Source organism: Octopus sinensis, linkage group LG7, assembly GCF_006345805.1.
Source record: "Octopus sinensis linkage group LG7, ASM634580v1, whole genome shotgun sequence".
In the NCBI taxonomy this organism is placed as follows: Eukaryota; Metazoa; Mollusca; class Cephalopoda; order Octopoda; family Octopodidae; genus Octopus; species Octopus sinensis.
This window is the reverse complement of record NC_043003.1, coordinates 102,201,608-102,222,048: the sequence shown is the minus strand read 5'-3', so window position 1 is coordinate 102,222,048 and position 20,441 is coordinate 102,201,608. Positions and strand designations below refer to the sequence as shown.

Genomic DNA, 20,441 nt, shown 5'->3' with positions numbered 1-20,441 from the left:
GACTTTGAACCGAGCGGTCGTCGGCATCTTCACTATCTCGTCCGGCAGCTTATTCCACGGATCCACAACCCGGACAGAGAAAGCCCCTCTCCTTCAATTGAGATGAAATCGTCGCAGATAGAGCTTTTCGGAGTGACCCTGCAGCCGACACTCTGGAACAGGAGTGAAGAACAGCTCTTTCGAGAGGTTACACTTTCCACTTATGATGTTGTGAGCAAGAATGAGATCACCACGGCGTCGTCGTTTTTCTAGAGAATAAAGCTCGAGCGTCTTCAGCCTTTCTTCATAAGACAAATGCTTGAGACCAAGAACCATGTGGGTAGCCAGCTTCCGGACTCTTTCGAGATGATGTATGTCTTTGAGGAGATAAGGAGAAGATCTTCGTCGATGCCTCCACCAAGTTTGGAGATGGTCTAACAAATGGGACCTGTGTCTGAACGTGTCAAAGTGCTGTCATCTGCCTGATGGCTCTTCTCCTGCAACTCAACTTGATTTCGAGCCGGGTCGTCTGCTGCTGCTGGAGAGGACCGACCAGGTAAAGGACCTGGGTATCTTGGTGGATTCTTCCTTTTCGCCTTCGGCCCAGTGCGTCCATGCTGCCAACAAAGCACGCGGAGTTCTGTTTTTGATTCGACGGTCATTCGGAATGTTCACAGCAGCCATATTCCTACGGCTCTATGTCACGCTGGTGAGACCCATATTGGAGTACGGAATTCAAGCGTCTTCTCCTTATCTCCTCAAAGACATACATCATCTCGAAAGAGTCCAGAAGCTGGCTACCCACATGGTTCTTGGTCTCAAGCATTTGTCTTATGAAGAAAGGCTGAAGACGCTCGAGCTTTATTCTCTAGTAAAACGACGACGCCGTGGTGATCTCATTCTTGCTCACAACATCATAAGCGGAAAGTGTAACCTCTCGAAAGAGCCGTTCTTCACTCTTTATGGAATGTACTGAGATAAAAAGAATTAGAGAGAAGAGAGAAAACAAAAGAGTGATAGAATAATAGAGTAATAGGAGAGAGAAAATGAAAGAGTAATAGAACGATAGAATAGAATAGAAAGTGTCACATCAGAATTATTAAGACAAAACTTACTTGGAAATGGATGCGTGGCGTTCAATCATATAATAAAATAAAAATCCATATATATGCATATATACATACGTATATATGTACATACTTACATATATACGTATTCTATATGCCATGCATCCATTTCCAAGTACTAACTGACATGTAGCTGCCATGAGTGTCTTTCTGCACTTCTGTCTCTCACTCATTGCACCAATGAAGATGCTACCTTCATTCAAGGTAGCAAAATCAACCAAATCAATAGAAGAGAGAAATTATGAATGAACTCAAGTAAGAGAGGAAAAAAGCAGCAAGAGTTATGTGGGGAAACAGAGTGGTTTGGATGAGTGGGTAGAAATGGAAAGAGAGAAATGGGAGAGACACCATTAGGCTGAATAATGGAAGGGAGACAGTAATGGGAGAAAGACGTTAATGGGAGAAAGGTGCTAACGGCAGCTACATGTCAACAAGAGAGAAAGTGTGAGAGTGAGAATGAGGGATAGACATAAGAATGGTTAATGGTAAGAAGGAGTACTGGTTAGCAGTACATGAGGATAATGCTAGTTAATAAGAGTGTTGTGTGTGTGTGTGTGTGTGTGTGTGTGTGATCATCACTATCATCATTGTTTAATGTCCATCTTCTATGCTGGATGAGATGGATGGTTTGATTGGATGCAATGAGCTGGAAGACTGTTTTAAGTGCCAGTGTCTGTTTTGGTGTGGTTTCTATGACTTGGTGTTCTTCCTAATGCTAATATCTTTATGGAATGTACTGAGCATTTTTCCATGACACTACTACCAGCGAAGTTACCAAGTGACTCAGAAAACAAATGAAAAGTATCCTCACTCAGCTGGGTGGGATTGTAGCAGAGAGGAAGGCGATTTGTTGCCAGGTGTTGAGAGACTGAAGTATGAAAGGAGGTCAAACACAAGTGTCTTTCTGTAAAAGAGATACATGGCTACCACATGCTATATAGGAGTGGGTAGGAATAACTGGAATAGAGACAGAGATGTTAATGACAAGGTGTCAGAGCATATCTTCATGGTATAGGAAGGTGTATAATAAAGAATATGGACTGAGGATGGAGAGGTGTGCGTGGATAAGTTTGTAAGAGTGTGAGAGGAGACAGGTGGTTATTGATAAGAGTAGAGGTTAATGTGGTGAATGGTATACAAGGATGGAAGTGGAGTCAATGGTAATATCAGTATGGTGGAGAAGATAAAAGAAATAGTTCAGGAAGGAAGAGGCAATTAGTAACAGTACAGGTAAGTTGGAGTACAGCAGTAAGGAGATATGTGCAATGTGGGAGAGTAGAGAGAAGAGAGATAGAGAGTGTGTGTGTGTGATGTACAGGGACAGAGATGGATGTCAGAGATACTTAAAGGTGGCAAAGTAAGTGGAGCAGGGGGGGGGCAAAAGAGGGAGCTGCTAGTGACAGCAGATACGTGAGAGTGTTGAGAGTGATAACAGATATAAGAGTTATTTAAAGATGAGGTAAGGCAGTCCTAAAATGAAACTCAGGGAAGAGGGAGAGATACCTGAAGGGTCAGAAAGGAGAGATGGCAGAAAATTAATTAGGAAGGGATGATATTGAGAATGAGTGATGAATGTTAGAAGAAGAAGTTCCAGGGAAATGGGGTGGTAACTTATAGCACAAAGGGGATGAAATATGTCTATGCTAGGCCCTGATCCATTTTGTTGATCAAGTTTCCTCTCATCTTTCTAACATCCATCTTCAATCAATCTTCTAACAATGGTACTGTTCAGTTGCTGTAATCATATGACAGCAGAACCTCCCAAGAGAGGGAGAGAGATAGTGATGGATAGAGAGGGGTAGAAAGGAAGAGAGAGAGAGAGAGAATTTCTTTATTCACCATAAGGTTGAGAAAAAGAGGGGACAATACGGGGGGGGGACAGAGAAAACAAACATTGGGGTCAGGGTATTGAATGAGACGAAACATATGAATAAACAAACAATTAAAATATATACAATTAAATGAGAATGAGTGATTAACAAAAAATGAAGCAGAGGACGCAGTTGACCCCACAAACCACATACTCACACTGAAGACTTTGTTTTCTCCTTTATATATTCTCGTTTAAACAGGTTCTTTCGCTCACAACATACTTGCTATACTTCCATCTTTTACGAAACACACTTTGCGACAGGCATTTCTTCTCCAGCCTTATGTGGAAAACGAAAAAGTCGATTAGCTCGAGACTGGAGATAAACATGCCTGTTGCAATTCCTTTTACTCTCGTCTTCCACACTACTTCTTTCGCCATAGCAACTACCGAGAGAAAACAGGCTCGCTCCTCCCTATTCAGGGAGGTCGGCGGAACTATCTTAATTACAGATTCGCTCGACAGTTGTACTCTTCTCGAATGCGACAGCAGGTGTTCGGCATAAGCCCAGAGTTCAGTCACCTTGGGGCATTGCACAATCGCGTGCAGGATAGTTTCACTGTCCCTCTCACATCTTGCACAAACCGGCGAAGGTGCACACCCATGTCTAAAGAGCTTATCTCGAACCGGTAAAGCTCCTCTGTAACATTGCCAGGCCAGGGACTTTTGGTAATTATCCATAGGCCCCGGACCGAATGTTCTTTGGAACAGGCTGGCCAGTTGATCTTCGTCGAAGCCTAGGGTTTCTCCCAGGACGTCATCACACTTAAACTCTACTAACCCTCTATAGAAGAACGAGGTAGTACCCCCGCCACCGGCATTGCCCGATGGGAGAGAAGCACAAGTGCCTGATGGCACTCTGCATGCCACATGCCCAACCTCGGTCTACCATGGGTTCAGTTTGGTAAACGATGTAAACTGTGGAAATAACAGCTTGAGGAACGGAGACCACGCCTGCTCACCGTCCAGGTAAAGCCAGAGGTGCCTAAGCCTGAGCGCATGCCTGTGCATTTTTAGCCATGGCATCCCAAACCCACCCTTCAGCGGCTTTTGGCAGCAAATAGAGCGCCTTACAAGAAGTCTGCTGACCCTCCACAAAAAGCGAAAGAGCATGCATTCCAGCTTGTTCAGCCACGAATCGGGGCAAGGCACGACAGTCAGGCGGTAAGTGATTACAGATGCGATAAACACCTCTGCAACCTCAACCCTCCCTTTCAAGGACAGCTTCCGCTCAGACCAGGTCTGAGTTAGGAGAGCCACCTTTCTCACCACCTCTCTCCAATTCTTCTCTATCTGGAGATCTGGATCTAACCAGATTCCAAGCATTTTCACCGGCCCTTCCGTCCAATGTCCTACGACACTGTCGGAACCAATCTTGTAAGAAGCTAAAAAGCTTCTGATCCAAGAATTGAGGGAGAGGTGAAGCTCACAAGTAGAAGTCTTTTTTAATGATTTTTTAAAATCATATTTCTGTTGAAATATGATGTCTTTGCTTTAATTGATTTTTAAAATACTGAAGAATTTTATAAGATGACTTTGTTCTCATTTATGTTCCAGTGTTTGGAACATAAATTAACATGAAATTTTGATAGATGCTTTTTTAATTTAGATCATTTCAACAGGAAGTTTGTATCACAGAACTAGACGTAGTCTCGAGGTTGGTTGGTAACAAAAGGGTTTAAGAGATTCTTGCATCAACTGTTTTCATGGATAGTCATTTCTAAATGTATGTTCATATACATGTATGTGGGTTTATATGTAGACATATATGTACATATGGGAACATGTATCTTGTTTAGTCTCTTTGTGAAAAGAACTACGCATTTGAGTGAATATTTAAAAAATTTATATGAGTGTGTTAATAAATGTACATTTATATTTAGATATATATCAGTGCATTGGTGTGTTTGATAAAGTGTGCTTTTGATTGTGTGAATGTATGACTGAGTGTTACCAGCCATAATAGTGAGTGTATATGAGTGTGCGTGTATGTGTATGTATGAGTGTGTATGTTTACAAGTGTGTGTGTGTATATGTATCTATGAGTGTGTATATGGAGGTGGCTGCAAATGAATTCAAAGTTGCATTTTTACAGTCCACATAAACATACATACATTCATACAACCTCTTACATATTTCCATACACTCCATATACACATTCTCTTCATACACACACACACACACACACACACACACACACAACATAAAATTACATGCATACACTACAAAGTTCACCAACATACATATAAAGAAACTGTCAGCTCCATTACACACACACACACACACTGCACTACCACTACCAACAGGTTCTACCAGTTTACCAAGACATCTATGACAAAGGGACAAAGTTACTGAAGGAAGTTGTCAGAACTCACTGTGGGAAGTTGACAGACAAGTTTGGCTATGGGTCACACAGGGTTAAAAAGAACACAGCCTATGCAATAAATGTCTGTATGTGAGTGCGTATAAGTGTATGTTTGTGTGTGTGTGTGTGTATGTTTGTGTGTGTGTGTGTGTGTGTGTGTGTGTGTGTGTGTGTGTGTGTGAGCGTTGACATCATAGAAACCATTCAGTAGATTTGCTATACTCAAAACATACAGAGTATCATAAAGGAGTTTGAGCTAAACTGACCACAAAATCCCTAAGGATTACTTTGAATGTGTAGAGGTAGGGCTGTCTTTCTTTATTTATACTTTACCCTACTTATCTACTCTATACAAAAAAGCCTCCTGTCTATTTACTTACTTATTTATCCACCCCAGCCAGTTTAGCGTGATACCTTAACTATTACACTATTATGTACACTCACTTATACCACTCATATTTAACTACACTCTTCTTATTATTGTCCTCCTTTCACTCAATGTCATGTCCATAACTAACACTTATTGGAAGCCTCACACATGTGGTCAGCCTACACTCATTCTCTTAGTCTCACTTATGGCTGGTAACACTTGTGTTCAAACTCACTCATGACTGACCTCACTTATAGTCAACTTTAATTGTGGATATCATTGATAGGTACAGGTGTGGTGTGTTAAGAAGCTTGATCCCCAATCATGTGGTCGTCGGTTCAGTTCTACTGTGCAACAGTTTGGGAAAGTGTCTTCGAACATAGCCCCAACACAATCAAAGCCTTGTGAGTGGATTTGGTAGATAGAACCTAAAAGACGTTTGTTGTGTGTGTGTGTGTGTGTGTGTGTGTGTGTTACCAGCCATAAGTGAGACTGACTATGAGAATGAGTGTAGGCTGACCACATGTGTGGGGCTTCCAATTGGTGTTGGTGATTATGGTCATTAGTATTGAGTGGTAATGGACATGACATTGAGTGAAAGGAGGACAATAATAAGAGTGTAGCTAAATATGTGTGTTTGTGTGTGTGTGTGTGTGTGTGTATGTGTGTGTGTGTGTGTGTGCCTGTGCATACATGCATGTAAGAGTGTGTGTGTACCCATGTCTTGACATTGTGTAACTGTTGTAAATGTGCATCACTATGTCATTCATTTCTAGCCCTCCATGAAAATTATGCCTGGCCATGAAGAAATATTACTTTACCTGGAAATAGGGGAGGGTTGGCAACAGGAAGGGTATCCAGCTGTAAAAAAGTAATGATGGTTAAAAGAAGATACTTTCTTTCATGACTTTGCTACCAATTAGGTGGCTGGTCAAAATTTACTCTAAGATTAAAAAGAGAAAGAGAAGAACACACACACACACACACACACACACACACTTACACACACTCACACACACACACTCACAAACACACACACACACACATACGTATATATATTTCTAGGACACATCATACCAACTCTGCCGGGAAATAATGATCTCAAATTTCATCAAGCAGTGGAGAGGGTCATGTGGGAACTAACAGTACCCTGGAAAGAACACATGAAAGATGCTTAGAAGAGGAAGTTTGGCAACTACCAGAGGTTGGTAGAGCAGTGTAGAAGCTAGGGCTAGTAGGCATGTCGTGAGCCAACTGAGGTTAGCTGTCCATGGTTTTGTGGGATATTATACACGTGTGTGTGTGTATTATTTTTGTTGTTGTTGTTATTATCATTATCCTTATTAGTATTAACACCACTAATCAGCAACACTTGGACACTGCACAAGTGCACACAAAATGGTTACATCACTCTGTGCACATCTCAGACAGTCCCACCTGACAGCTTCCTTGCCCAGGTATGGAAGCACTGTCAGGCAGGATTATCTGAGCTGACAATACCTATTTCTTTATTACCGACAAAGGGCTAAACATAGAGGGGACAAACAAGGACAGACAAACGGATTAAATCGATTACATCAACCCCAGTGCGTAACTTGTACTTAATTTATCGACCCCGAAAGGATGAAAGGCAAAGTTGACCTTGGCGGAATTTGAACTCAGAACGTAACGGCATACGAAATACCACTAAGCATTTCTGCCAGCTTGCCACCTTCACAATACCATTCTGCATGCACTTGGGCAGAGTATAAGTATTGCTGACATGTGAAGTTATGTCAAACAGCTGTTATCATGTGTTGGACGAATCTGACCACTGACTGAATCCATCATGAGAATCATCCGATCAGCAGCCTTTAATGAGACGGCAGGCAGTCTTCCTCTGTCTGGTGGTTATGGTGAAAGAAGTTGTGTGGATAGAGGCTGAAAGGATAGAGGAAAGACACCTTCTTCTTCGATCACACTTTCATCAACTGTTTTAAGGAAAGTGAGATGGAGAGAGAGAAGTGCTATCTCCCATTGGTTAAATATTATTATTGCTATTGAGTGAGAGAGGCAGTGAGCTGGCAGAATCATTAGTATGTCAGACAAAATGTTTAGAGGCATTTTGTCTGCCTTTACATTTTGAGTTCAAATTCCACTGAGGTTGACTTTGCCATTCATCCTTTCAGAGTCAATATAATAAAGAATCAGTTAAGTACTGGGGTTGTTGTTATCAATAAACCCCCTCCCACAAAATTTCAGGCCTTGTACCTATAGTAAAAAGGATTATTATTATTATTATTTGTATAATATTATTGTCTCATGAAGTTGTTGTTATTGACTGGTTTCATTGCATAAATGGAGAGGCAACTGTGTGTGTGCATGCATATATCATCGTTGTCACCATCATCACTTGGTGAATTCAGTCAAAACAGACCTCAAAATTTACCAGAATTCATAATCCTATATCACTACCCAAAGCCTAGCTCTTCATATCTGATGATGACATCCAGATAGGAGAGAGTAGTGCTTGTTACTTTTCCCACCAAGTTTCTGAATTCTCCAATGAACAAATGACAGCATTAGCACATCTTTTGCTCCAAAACAGTGTATGTCAAATTATATCCTACAATACCACAGAGTTTGTGAGGCGAGTGATAAACGTCCATGGATTTACTTGAGTATTGAATGAAGTTTCCTTTCATAAGATTCAATTGTACCCTACACAGAAGTGAAGTGTAACATTCATGTAATTATTTTTAAAGCCTTTATAGGAAGTATCCTTGTTTCTAAATTATATGAGACACCTTGTTCAACAAGATCACAGAATATTTGTTTTAAAAGATCGCTTTGATCAGATGTCCAAGTAAGGGTCAATTTCTTCCAAGCTAAATATATCATTGCCTCCTGAAAGTGAAAATTTTTTTCTGAGCCCATCACATATGAATTTTAGTATTTAAAAATCTCTGATACATTTTAGAATATTACCCACTAAAGCTTTCAATTGCAATCATTGTAGCTTCTTTTTTTTTTATGATAAAGGTAAGTGTATTGGAGTGTTGTTATTTTTTCATTTAGGTAGAACTGCATGCAGTTTGCTACTGACTTGAATGGGATTAGTAGATTTTGTGTATCATATAAGGAATTAGTAAGTTGTGCAAGTTAATGTGCAAAATCTGTATCAGTTTTGTGTATGGGTAGAAAACTTGAGCATTGATTTGGAGAAGCTAAAAAATTTTTGCTGTATTGTATGCATGTATGTATGCATGTGTTGTACACACACACACACACACACACAACACACACACACACACACATATATATATATATATATATAGTCAATTCAAATATACAAATAATAAAATTAACAAACAAGAGGGCATGCACAAGGAATGTATTAGTTTGATGTTCAGTAAAAAGAGAGAGTTTGACATCTCAAGCATAACTCTTCATTGGAAAAAAGAAGAGGAAAAGTTTGAAGAAGGAAAAGCAATCACTAATGCCACATGTGTAGCTACATTGCTGAAGTGAAAGATGGAGATTGTATTATGATGCTAACTTATGTGCTTTATATATATATATACATTTTTGAGGGAACCCACTATGTGGACACCCTTATGCTAGAAATGAATCCGCTATGGTCTTACCACTAAGAAATGTTCTCAAGAAAAATTTAGCAAACAAAATTTTTGCTAAATCGATGTTAATTAAATTAATATCTAATTTCTGACCCTCATTTTAAATTTAAATTTATATATATATATATATATATATATAATTAAAATCGCAATAAGGGTGAAAAAATTGAATATTAATTAATAATAACATCAATTTAAAACACCAAGTGGCCTAGCATAAAAAAACTGTGATACAGTAAAAATTATTAATACAAGTAATAAGAGAGGGACCACATGTGGTCACTCTAACGCTAGAAATAGATCCGCAAAGGGAATCCACCACTAAAGAATTGTTCTCAAGCATTAATTCAACACGCCAAGAATGTAAGCGGGCAGGACAAATGAAAAATAACGAAAAAATGGATTAACTCTATCCATTTTTTCGTTATTTTTCATTTGTCCTGCCCGCTTACATTCTTGGCGTGTTGAATTAATGCTTGAGAACAATTCTTTAGTGGTGGATTCCCTTTGCGGATCTATTTCTAGCGTTAGAGTGACCACATGTGGTCCCTCTCTTATTACTTGTATATATATATATATATATATGTATGTATGTATGTATGTATGTATTTATTTGTGTGTGTGTATAAAACACATACATCATCATCCTATAATCTCCATCTTCTATGCTATGGTTTGTCTAGTTCAGAGGACAACATCATGCTCCAGTGTCTACTTTGGCATAGTCTCTACAGCTGGATGCTCTTACTAGTGCCAACTACTTTAAAGAGTGTACTGGTTGCTCTTTTCTTTCAAGGTAGCAGCTCTTGTGTAGTCACCATATTATGTGCAAGACAAAAAGCCCTCCTGACTGAATGGAAGTGTGGTTGTGAAGGAGGTGGCTTTATGCTGTTGAGAGGATAAAGTATGAAAGAAGGGACAAGAACATGTTTCTTGCTGGAGAAGAGATACATGGCTGCTTCACATTCCATGAAATAGGAGTAATTAGGAAGGACTAGGAAAGAGAGATAAAAATGATGGTGGTGAGGGGTCAGAGTGTGTCCTTGAGGTGAAAGAGGTGGAATAGAAGAGAAAACGACGACAGAGGAACAGGAAAGGTGGGCGGATTACAAATGTGTGTGAGAATTAAGGTTAGGGCTAGAGATGGAAGCGGGGATGAATGTAGTGAGTGATGAACAAAGATGGAGGGGGTGGTTGATGGCAGGGAGGGGACAGTGAAAGAAGTAATCATTATCAGTACAGAAAGGATGAGGAGCAGCAGCATAACAACAGCAACAACAACAATAAAGAAAAACAAATCTCAACATGACTTGGAATGATTATCTGAAAGCAGTCAACAGTGTTCCACACTCATGGACACTGGAGTTTCTCCACACAAATAAAGCCACTCCAACACCCCTAAAATATATCAACCAGGCAATGGCAAACTGGAAAATCAGCATAACACTGAAAATTAATCACAAGTCATTAAAACCCGCCTTATACTTATAATAAGAGGAATTTTTCCAAGGAGATTCATTGTCCCCACCTGCTTTTCTACCTTGCTCTGACCCCACTAACAAACTTGTTAAATGAAACCCCTATGGATTACAGATGCTATGGACAAAGTATATATCATTTCCTATGTATGGATGACTTAAAAACTTTCACTGAAAATACCACAGAGTAGAAAAGCCTTCTAAAGATTGTCAATAGTTTCAGTAAGGACATCTGGACGAGCATGGGGTTGCACAAATGTGCCAAAGTGACTCTGAGAAGAGGCAAATTAATCAGCACCGAAAACACTGCACTTGACATAGACACAGAAATCAGAGAATTAGACCACAATCACCCATGCAAGTATCTAGGAAGAGACAAAATAGCTAAAATACAACAGACAGAATTGAAATTAGGAGTGAATATTACAGAAGAGTTAGACTAATATTAAACACTGAACTCTCAATGCTAAAATTAAGATAATAAGGATAAACATGCTAGCCATACCAATCATAAATTACAGCTTCAATATAATAAACTGAAAGTTTAGTGAATTGAGAAACTTAGAAAAACCAGAAAAACTATTAACAGCACACTGAAGTCACAACCCCAAAGCAAACACAGTCAGAATATATCTACTCCATTGCAGATTGCAATTTGACACAGATAGAGAACTACTATAAAATAACAATGGTTGAACTAGAAAAATATATAGAAGCAAAAAGTGGAAAATTGCTATATATAATAAACCAACACAAAAAAAAAGAAAGAAAAAGCTTTTCTCTATAGACAAGGAGGCAACAAAATTCAAAATCGAAACAAACTACTTTGATACACTGATCTCAGATGACAACATAGCAGAAATGGTCAAAGAGACAAAAAACATGAAAACAAAACTATGATACATACTAAAGAAGAAAAGGAGTGAAAAATCCCTCCATGGCCAATACCTTGCAAGGCTTAACAGAGAAGAAGTGAGCCTAAGTAAAAGCCAACTATGGTTCAAAAGCTCTGGACTAAAAGAAGAAACTGAAGGACTGATTCTCACTGCACAAGACCAATTCTTGACCACAAACAACCATCAAAGTAAAATAACAAAAACAGGTCCAAACACCAAATACAGATTGTGCAACTAGCACGAGACAGTTGACCACATCATCTTTGGCTGTCGAGTCCTTGCCAAATCTGAATATATATACAAACATAATCGAGTAAGTAGCTATATCCACTGGACAATATGCCAACACTACAGCATAAAACTAACAAGAAACAGTATAAATGTGTGTCAAACAAAGTATATGACAATGACCAGGCCACAATCATCTGGGATATTCCTGTTCAAACTGACAAAGAAATCAAAGCTTATCATGCAGGTATAATAATCACAGACTGAAAAAAAGAGTCTTCTTACTGATGGACATTGCAGTCCCTTCTAACTAAAATATTGCCCATAAAGAGGAGAAAAAAATGTCATGGTATAAAGATCTTGAAACTGAAGTATTCAAGGTGTGGGGTAGGAAGGTAAAAACAATACCAGTAATAACTGGAGCATAGAGTATTGATAAAAAGAAGCATTTGAATAAAAACATAAAAGCTATAACTTTATATCCAAAAGCCCTGCTATGAAGAGCCTGCATTCTATCAATTTAATAGTACAACTGAAATAAAACAATCCACAAACACAAGACACACTCTATATTGTAAATATGCAATAAAATAAACAACCTCCACATCAAGGTGGATACCCAACAGAAGAACACAACATGCATTACTCACACAACACACAATACAAACACTAATACAATGAAAGGCTGCAACCAAACCTCATAACAAAACAGACTGATACAATACCAGGAAGAGTTTGTACTCCCCCCCCCACCAACCAAAAAAGCTCGAGCATACAATGCTGCACACCCCTCAGGAAAATGGAAGTGAAGCAGGTGAAGATGAAAGAACAAACGATCATTTGTCTGCCCCTGATGGGGTGGATAATTACTCGCCTATCACCAGTTGGCCCCTGATATGGAAGCTGATGACAGAAATAATATCTTATTATGTGTACAACTTCCTGGAAATGAATGACAAACTACCAGTGGAACAGAAAGGATAAAGAAGGAAAAGTCAAGGGACAAAAAAACCAATTTCTGATAGATGGAATGGAACTGAACAACTGCAAGAAAAGATTTACTAACCTGGGCATGGTGTGGATCGATTATAAAAAAGCATATGACATGGTCTCCCATTCCTGGATTTTAGTAAGTTTTGAGCTGGCACAGGTGTCTGATAACACAGCAAATTTTATTAGGAGATCAATGAAAAACTGGAATACAGAGCTAACCTCATGTGGGAAATTTTTGGAGGTGGTTAACATCAAGAAGGGCATAAATGAGCTTGAGGAGATGGATAGGAAAACCAGAAAGGTGATAACAATTAACAAGGAACTACACCCCAAAAGCAATACTAACAGACTGTGTGTGCCTAGGAAGAGGCTTCATAGTATGCAAAACCTATGTTGTCAATGAGAAGAACAGTCTAGGATGGTACATCAAACAGCAGAGTCAATCCTTGCTTGCTGCTGTCAGAATTAAGAATACAATACCTACTGAAAATATGATGCACCCATAAAAATTTAAGAAACAAGATGAAGATGAAAGAATAAACAATTGGAAAATGAAACCACTGCATGGGAAATATCTGAGAGAAACCAAAGGAAAAGACAAGATCAACACTTGGATCTGGCTAAGAAAAAGTAACCTGAAAGGATGCACTGAGACATTGATATGCAGCACCCAGGAACAAGCTCTGAGAACTAATTACACCAAGTTCCTAATAGATAAGAGCAACAAATTGCACCGTTGTAGGATGTGTGGCAGCAGAAACAAAGCAATCTCACATATTGTGAGTGAGTGCTGTAAGCTGGCCGAAAAGCACTACAAAAGGAGGAATGATACTTTGACTAAGTTCATCCACTGGATGCTATGTGAAAAGTATGGCCTTAACTAAGCATGGAAATAGTACAAACATGAACCAGAAAGAATTATTGAGAACAAGGAATATAAGATACTGTCGGATTTTACAATCCAATGTGACTCCCTAATCAAGGCTTGGAGACCAGATATTGTTGAGGTAGAAAAAGGAAAAAAAGAAACGAAGATTATAGATATTGCAATACCTGGGGATGCATGCATAGATGACAAAGAACTAGAAAAGACTGAAAAGATTAAAAAATGAAATTTCAAGAATGTGGACTATGATGCAGGAGTGGCTGTGTGGTGAGTAGCTTGCTTACCAACCACATGGTTCTGGGTTCAGTCCCACTGCGTGGTACCTTGGGCAAGTGTCTTCTACTATAGCCTTGGGCCAACCAAAGCCTTGTGAGTGGATTTGGTAGACAGAACCTTAAAGAAGCCCGTTGTATATATGTACTTATATATGTGTGTGTGTGTGTGTATATATGTTTGTGTGTCTGCATTTGTCCCCCCCCCCAACATCGCTTGACAACCGATGCTGGTGTGTTTATGTCCCCAGCTCTTAGCAGTTCAGCAAAAGAGACTGATAGAATAAGTACTAGGCTTACAAAAAATAAGTCCTGGGGTCAATTTGTTTCGACTAAAGGCAGTGCTCCAGTATGGCCGCAGTCAAATGACTGAAACAAGTAAAAGAGTAAAAGAGTATGAGGGGAGTGTCTGTCATTCCAATAGTTGTGTGGAAACTTGGAGCACATTCAACCATTTTCAAGAAATATGTCAGAGAAGTCAGGATTGACATGAGAGCAGAGCAAGCCCAAAAATCTGCACTGCTAGGATTTTGAGATCGGTGCTTGGATGTTGAATGTCTCCCACAAAAGTTAACAACCAAGTACAAAAGCTTATAATGTACAGAAAGATAGACCCTATGAAACCTCTGACAGCAGGACAGCAGGCTGCTGTCCACTCTCACAGAATCTACCAGAGCAAACAAGATTGAGCACTCTGAAAAGTAAAACAACAACAACAACAACAACAATAATAATAATAATAATAATAATAATAATAATAATAATAATAATACTGTAGATAGAGGAAGAATTTAAAAAAGCATGATGATGAGTGAGTGGTGTAAATAGGTTGCAAGAAAGTGTGGGTAGATGAGAGATAGGTGGTGAAAGGTACATTTACTCCTATGTATCTCTGAGTAAATCAATAGAAAGTGGTTCAATGGAAAATGTGAGTAGGGAGCAACTGTGTTAAGAATGAAGGATAAATATCAAAGAAAGAGATGCTGGGGAGGGGGAAAAGTAAGTGGTCACATGGAAAAAGATGTAGTTCTGCTCTCATTTAATTACAGCAGTGGTATACTGTTATAATTAAGAGAATGACAGAGGGATGAATGATAAACAGGCAAAGGAGTGATGGGGGAAGATTTGACAGGGGCAAACTGGGTAAGGGGCCCAGCAATGTGTATAGACATCATGCTTTCAGAATCTCTGACAAACAGAAGTAATAACTCTCTGAACTTGCTCCAGTTTGTTCTTACACAAGCAACTATACTTTCAGAAAAACCTTCTTCACTACTAATTTGTCCACCAAAGTAATACAAACTATCTGCTACCTCTTGGGACACTTCTGAGAATCTAACAAAATCTATTTCCCAAGTGTTCTTATTGTTTACTAGCAATGCATCCTGGCGTTGCCCGGGTGTTATGACCTACAAGCACATTGTATTATTTGCTCCTTTCTTATGGATAGAATCAACACAGCTGACATATAGTTAATGGAATAATGGAAGCTATTGTTTGTTTAATAGTGAAGGGTGAGGGTACAATTTGCATGGGTTTGCATGAAAGTGGTTTCTGTTCTTAAGAAGGATCAGAAACTATGTATTGTTTCATCGTATAAAAGGGGATTAATACGATTTTGTCCAGAAATCACATTTTCAAAATTTTAATTTCCCTCTATCCCCACCATAGTTTCTTAATTTGTAACTTTTTTCCAAATCTATCTTTCTTTTTTTTTTTTGTTATCTATGTAGAAGAATACAGAGATTAGGAATCTAGGAAATACATAGTAGCTGCTAGAATAAGAATAGCCTGGGCAAAGTTCAGAGAGTTCTTACCTCTGCTGGTGACAAAGGGCCTCTCGCTCAGAGTAAAAGGTAGACTGTATGACACATTTGTATGAACAGCCATGCTACATGGCAGTGAAACATGGGCTGTGACTGCTGAGGACATGCGTAAGCTTGCAAGGAATGAAACCAGTATGCTCTGATGGGTGTGTAATGTCAGTGTGCATACTTGAGAGAAAAGTTGAACCTAAGAAGCATCAGATGTGGTGTGCAAGAGAGACGACTGTGCTGGTATGGCCATGTGGCAACGAGAATGGATGTGGATAGCTGTGTGAAAAAGTGCCACTCCCTAGCGGTTGAGAGAACCTGTGGAAGAGGTAGACCCAAGAAGACCTGGGGTGAAGTGATGAAGCATGACCTTCGAATATTAGGCCTCACCGAGGCAATGACTAGTGACCAGGACCTTTGGAAATATGCTGTGCTTAAGAAGACTTAGCAGGCCAAGTGAGACCATAACCTCGTGGCCTATGCCAAGGGTGTAACCAGCCCACTTATGCATACCTTTCCTTCATTGTACACTAAACTCTGCTTGCAAAGACCTGTTGAGGCAAATGAAATCAAAATCAAAATCAAAATCAAATTCAATGATTGGCATCCGTGCTAACAATCAATCCATTTCACACCCATAATTATAGTTCTAAGGGTTCTATATCTTTATTTATGCCAATAGTTTGCAATATCTTCTTATCAATAGATCTAATTCACCAAGTTCGAAATGCCATGGATTCAACACACCTTTTATACATTATTTGTGCTATGGTGGTTTATATATCTAAACTACTGATTCCCACCCACACCCTCACTTAAAACACCTTGTGTTATGTGAAATATGTACTTAATCTATACAATCCCATTTCACACGAACACATATTTTTATAGTCTGAGTTTTGTAACAAAAGATTTACATGACAAACTAGAAATCCCAAGACTCTAATAAAAAAAGAAAAGAAAAACGTCTGACTCACATTAAATAGCTTCAGCTGACAACATACAGGCATACATACATAAAAACATATATACATACATACATACATACATACACACACATAGATATGTGGTTGAAAATATACTCCCATACACATGAATAGAACGCTTGTTCCCAACACAATACATACAAGGCATTCTCACTTTAATCTGCTGCAAGGTTATTGTATTATGTATATATATATATATATATATATATATATGCAGAATGCAATGAGTAAATTGTTGCCATTTTATATTTTTAATTTCACGTATGTGCATTATATATTTTTGATTTTGTCAACTACACAGTATAGTAGAGTCAGTTGAGCAAAACAGCACCATGACGCAGTTCACTCTGCCAGAAATTTGAAAACAACATGCTGTACTGCTTGGCATTCACACCGGAAGCTCCAGTATGAACATTTCAGAGTGTTTGGGTGTCAATCTGAGGACAGTGCAATCTGAGTACATGTACCGAGAGTGATAAAAATCATACATCCAGTCAACATCATGGTGTTTGGAGTGATCACTACTGATGGCAAAGTTATGCCTCCATTCACCTTCCCACGTGGCCTCACACTCAACATGGAGGCCTACATCAAGTGCCTAGAGAAGGTAGTGCTGCCATGGGTCAAAAGGGTGGCTGCTGGAAGACCCTGTGTCTGACAGCAGGACTCTGCACCATGCCACACAAGCAGAAGAACCCAGTCATGGCCGTCAGACAATTTCTGCAACCACATCACCCCTAATATCTGGCTACTTAACTCCCCAGACTGTAACCCTCTTGATTATCATGTGTGGAGCACCGTTGAGTGAGAGACCAACAAAACTCCTTGTAACACTGAAGGCAAAGAATATGGTAACATTCACCAACTTAAACAAGGAGACCATACAGAAGAGTTGAGGCAATTCGGAAGTCGTCTGGAGGCCATGGTTGAAGCCAATGGTGATTTTATTGAATAAATTTACTCTTTAATATTTCAAGATATTTGTATGTAATTTTGGTAAATATATCTGCTACAATAAGATGTCAGTGTTATTTTCGTTTTGGTATAATTTAGATGACAGTTTATTCACTGCACCCTGTATATCTCCATTGAACCTTGCCAAACCAATGCAGTTTTTGACAAGGAAGAAGCTGCACCAATCAGATTCAGTGGACCATACCAGCTTATGGGAGGTCATGAGTTGAGATGGTCTTCCAACCAAGCTCCTCATCCTTATCCTTGCATATTACGCTTATATGAAAACCAGAGTATGGTGCTATGCAGACACGTCTGATTTCTTCACTGTTCAAACAGATGTTCACCAAGGTTGTGTCCGATCACTCACACTTTTTAAATTCATCATCGATTGGATCCTCTGAGGCCAGGGAAGGATGCAATTTCTCAGTCACTGATCTTGTCTTTGCCAACGATGTTGCCATCCTAGGGAAGTCCTATGGTGACATCCAATGCACTCTTGATAGGTTAAAACTTGCATCTGCAAGGGTTGTTATGAAGATCAATGTCTCAAAAACGAAGGTCCACTCAGCCAACATACCTCCTTCCTCCAAGGTCACTATTCATCTTGATGGAGAGGTTGTGGAAGAGGTTGAGGAGTTCAAATATCTTAGATCCACCGTTACTGCTACTGGCTATGGGAAGGATGAGATCTCCACTCAGATCAATTTGCACACAGTCAGCCTTCTGGTGCCTCCATAAGTGCTTGTGATTGTGTCAGGAAATCCACCTTGCAACAAAATGCTGTATTTACCAAGCACTTGTCCAAACAGTTCTCCTCTATGGTTGTCACACCTGGCCAATGTGTGTTGCTGATCACCAAAAGATGGAGGTCTTGGATCACTTTTGTATTTGTCGACTTCTTCAACTGCATATCTCAGACTTTATACTTGTCTCTCAGTTCTTGACGGAACTCTTCTGATGAGGAGACAATGGTGGTTTGGCTACACATTGCAGGTTGGAGTAAGTGGAGTGCTGTTCAGCTGAAGACGTGGCTCATGACAGTCAAAGCAGATATGACGGTCATAGTATGACATTCAAAACAGACCTTGAAACTTTAATGTTTGACACTGAAACCAGGAATAGTTTCAACAGGCTGCATAATCAACAAGTGACAGAGTTGCATGAACTCAATAGGAGCTGGCTTAACCCCTCCTGAGTGAATACTGTAACAAGACAGACAAGATATATATATATATATTTTTTTTGACAAGGCTATCAGATGTTGCAACACATCACTGGTCAAAATGTGCTTCACATTGTTGCATTGTTTTAGCCTTCAAATGACACCACCCCACTGGCTAAGCGAACAGGCCAACAGAAGAAACAGTGAGAGAAAGTTGTGGTGAGAGAGTACTGCAGGGATCGCCCGCCCCCCCTGCCAGAGCCTCATGGAGATTTAGGTGTTTTTGCTCAATAAACACTCACAATGCCCGGTCTGGGAATCGAAACTGCGATCCTATGACTACAAGTCCATTGCCCTAACCACTGGGCCATTGTGCCTCTACTATACATATATATATATATATTATATATATATATATATATATATATATATATATATATATTATAACACATCCTTTTGATATATGTGTGTGTGTGTGTGTAGACGTACACACACACACACATATATATCAAAAGGATGTGTTATAATACTATTCCACATATACAAAAACAGACATACTAACAATCCAGCATACCTCTATCATCAGCTGCCCCACAGATATCATTATGGTTTTGACACCTGGACAGTACCATTCAATCCGGCGGTGTCAACAGCACTAAAATAAGTGTTGTTTGGGAACAAACATACCAAAGAAACCAATACTTTCAAACACATTTACTTATTGTACAACTGTATTGGTATATATAGAGAGAGAGGCTCAAGTGTGGATGTGTGGTAAGAAGTTTGCTTCCCAACCACATAGTTCTGGATTCAGTCCCACTATGTAGCACCTTGGGTGAATGTCTCCTTGGGGTGACCAAAGCCTTGTGAGTGGATTTGGTTGACAGATACTGAAAGAAGCCTGTCATGTGCTGGTATGGTCATATGATTGATAAGGATTAGGACATCTGTGTAAAGAAATGCCAATCTCTAACTGTGGAGGAAACCTGTGGAAAAGGTAGACCCAGAAAGACATGGGATGAGGTAGTGAAATATGATCTTCAAACAGTGGGGGGCCTCACTTAGGGGATGACAAGTGACTGAGACCTTTGGAAATATGCCGTGCTTGAGAAGACTCATCAAGCCAAGTGAAATCATAATCATGGCCAATGCCTGTGTCATATAACTGACACCTGTGCTGGTGGCCTATAAAAGTACCTGTACCTGTGGCATGTAAAAATCACCCATTACACTTTTGGAGTAGTTGGCATTAGTAAGGGCATCCAGCCATAGAAACCATGCCAAATCAGACTGGAACTTGGTGCAGCTTTCTGGCTTATCAGTTCTAGTCAAACAGTCCAATCCATGCCAGCATAGAAAGCAGGCACTAAATGAAGATGATGATGATGTATAACATAACACAAAATGTGACTGTTGCCATAGTAATAAAGCTAAAGCACAG

At 39.5% G+C, this 20,441-nt stretch overlaps 1 protein-coding gene across 1 annotated transcript in view; it reads left to right on the top strand.

The window, feature by feature from the left end:
- The first annotated feature begins 5,457 nt into the window (after positions 1-5,457).
- The window catches only part of LOC115214293 (CD63 antigen-like), a 44,958-nt gene continuing 29,974 nt past the window's right edge, over positions 5,458-20,441 (top strand). Inside the window, exon 1 of the mRNA XM_029783446.2 lies at positions 5,458-5,643. The gene's annotated coding sequence lies outside the window, so the exon portion shown is untranslated. The remainder of the gene's footprint in view (positions 5,644-20,441) is intronic.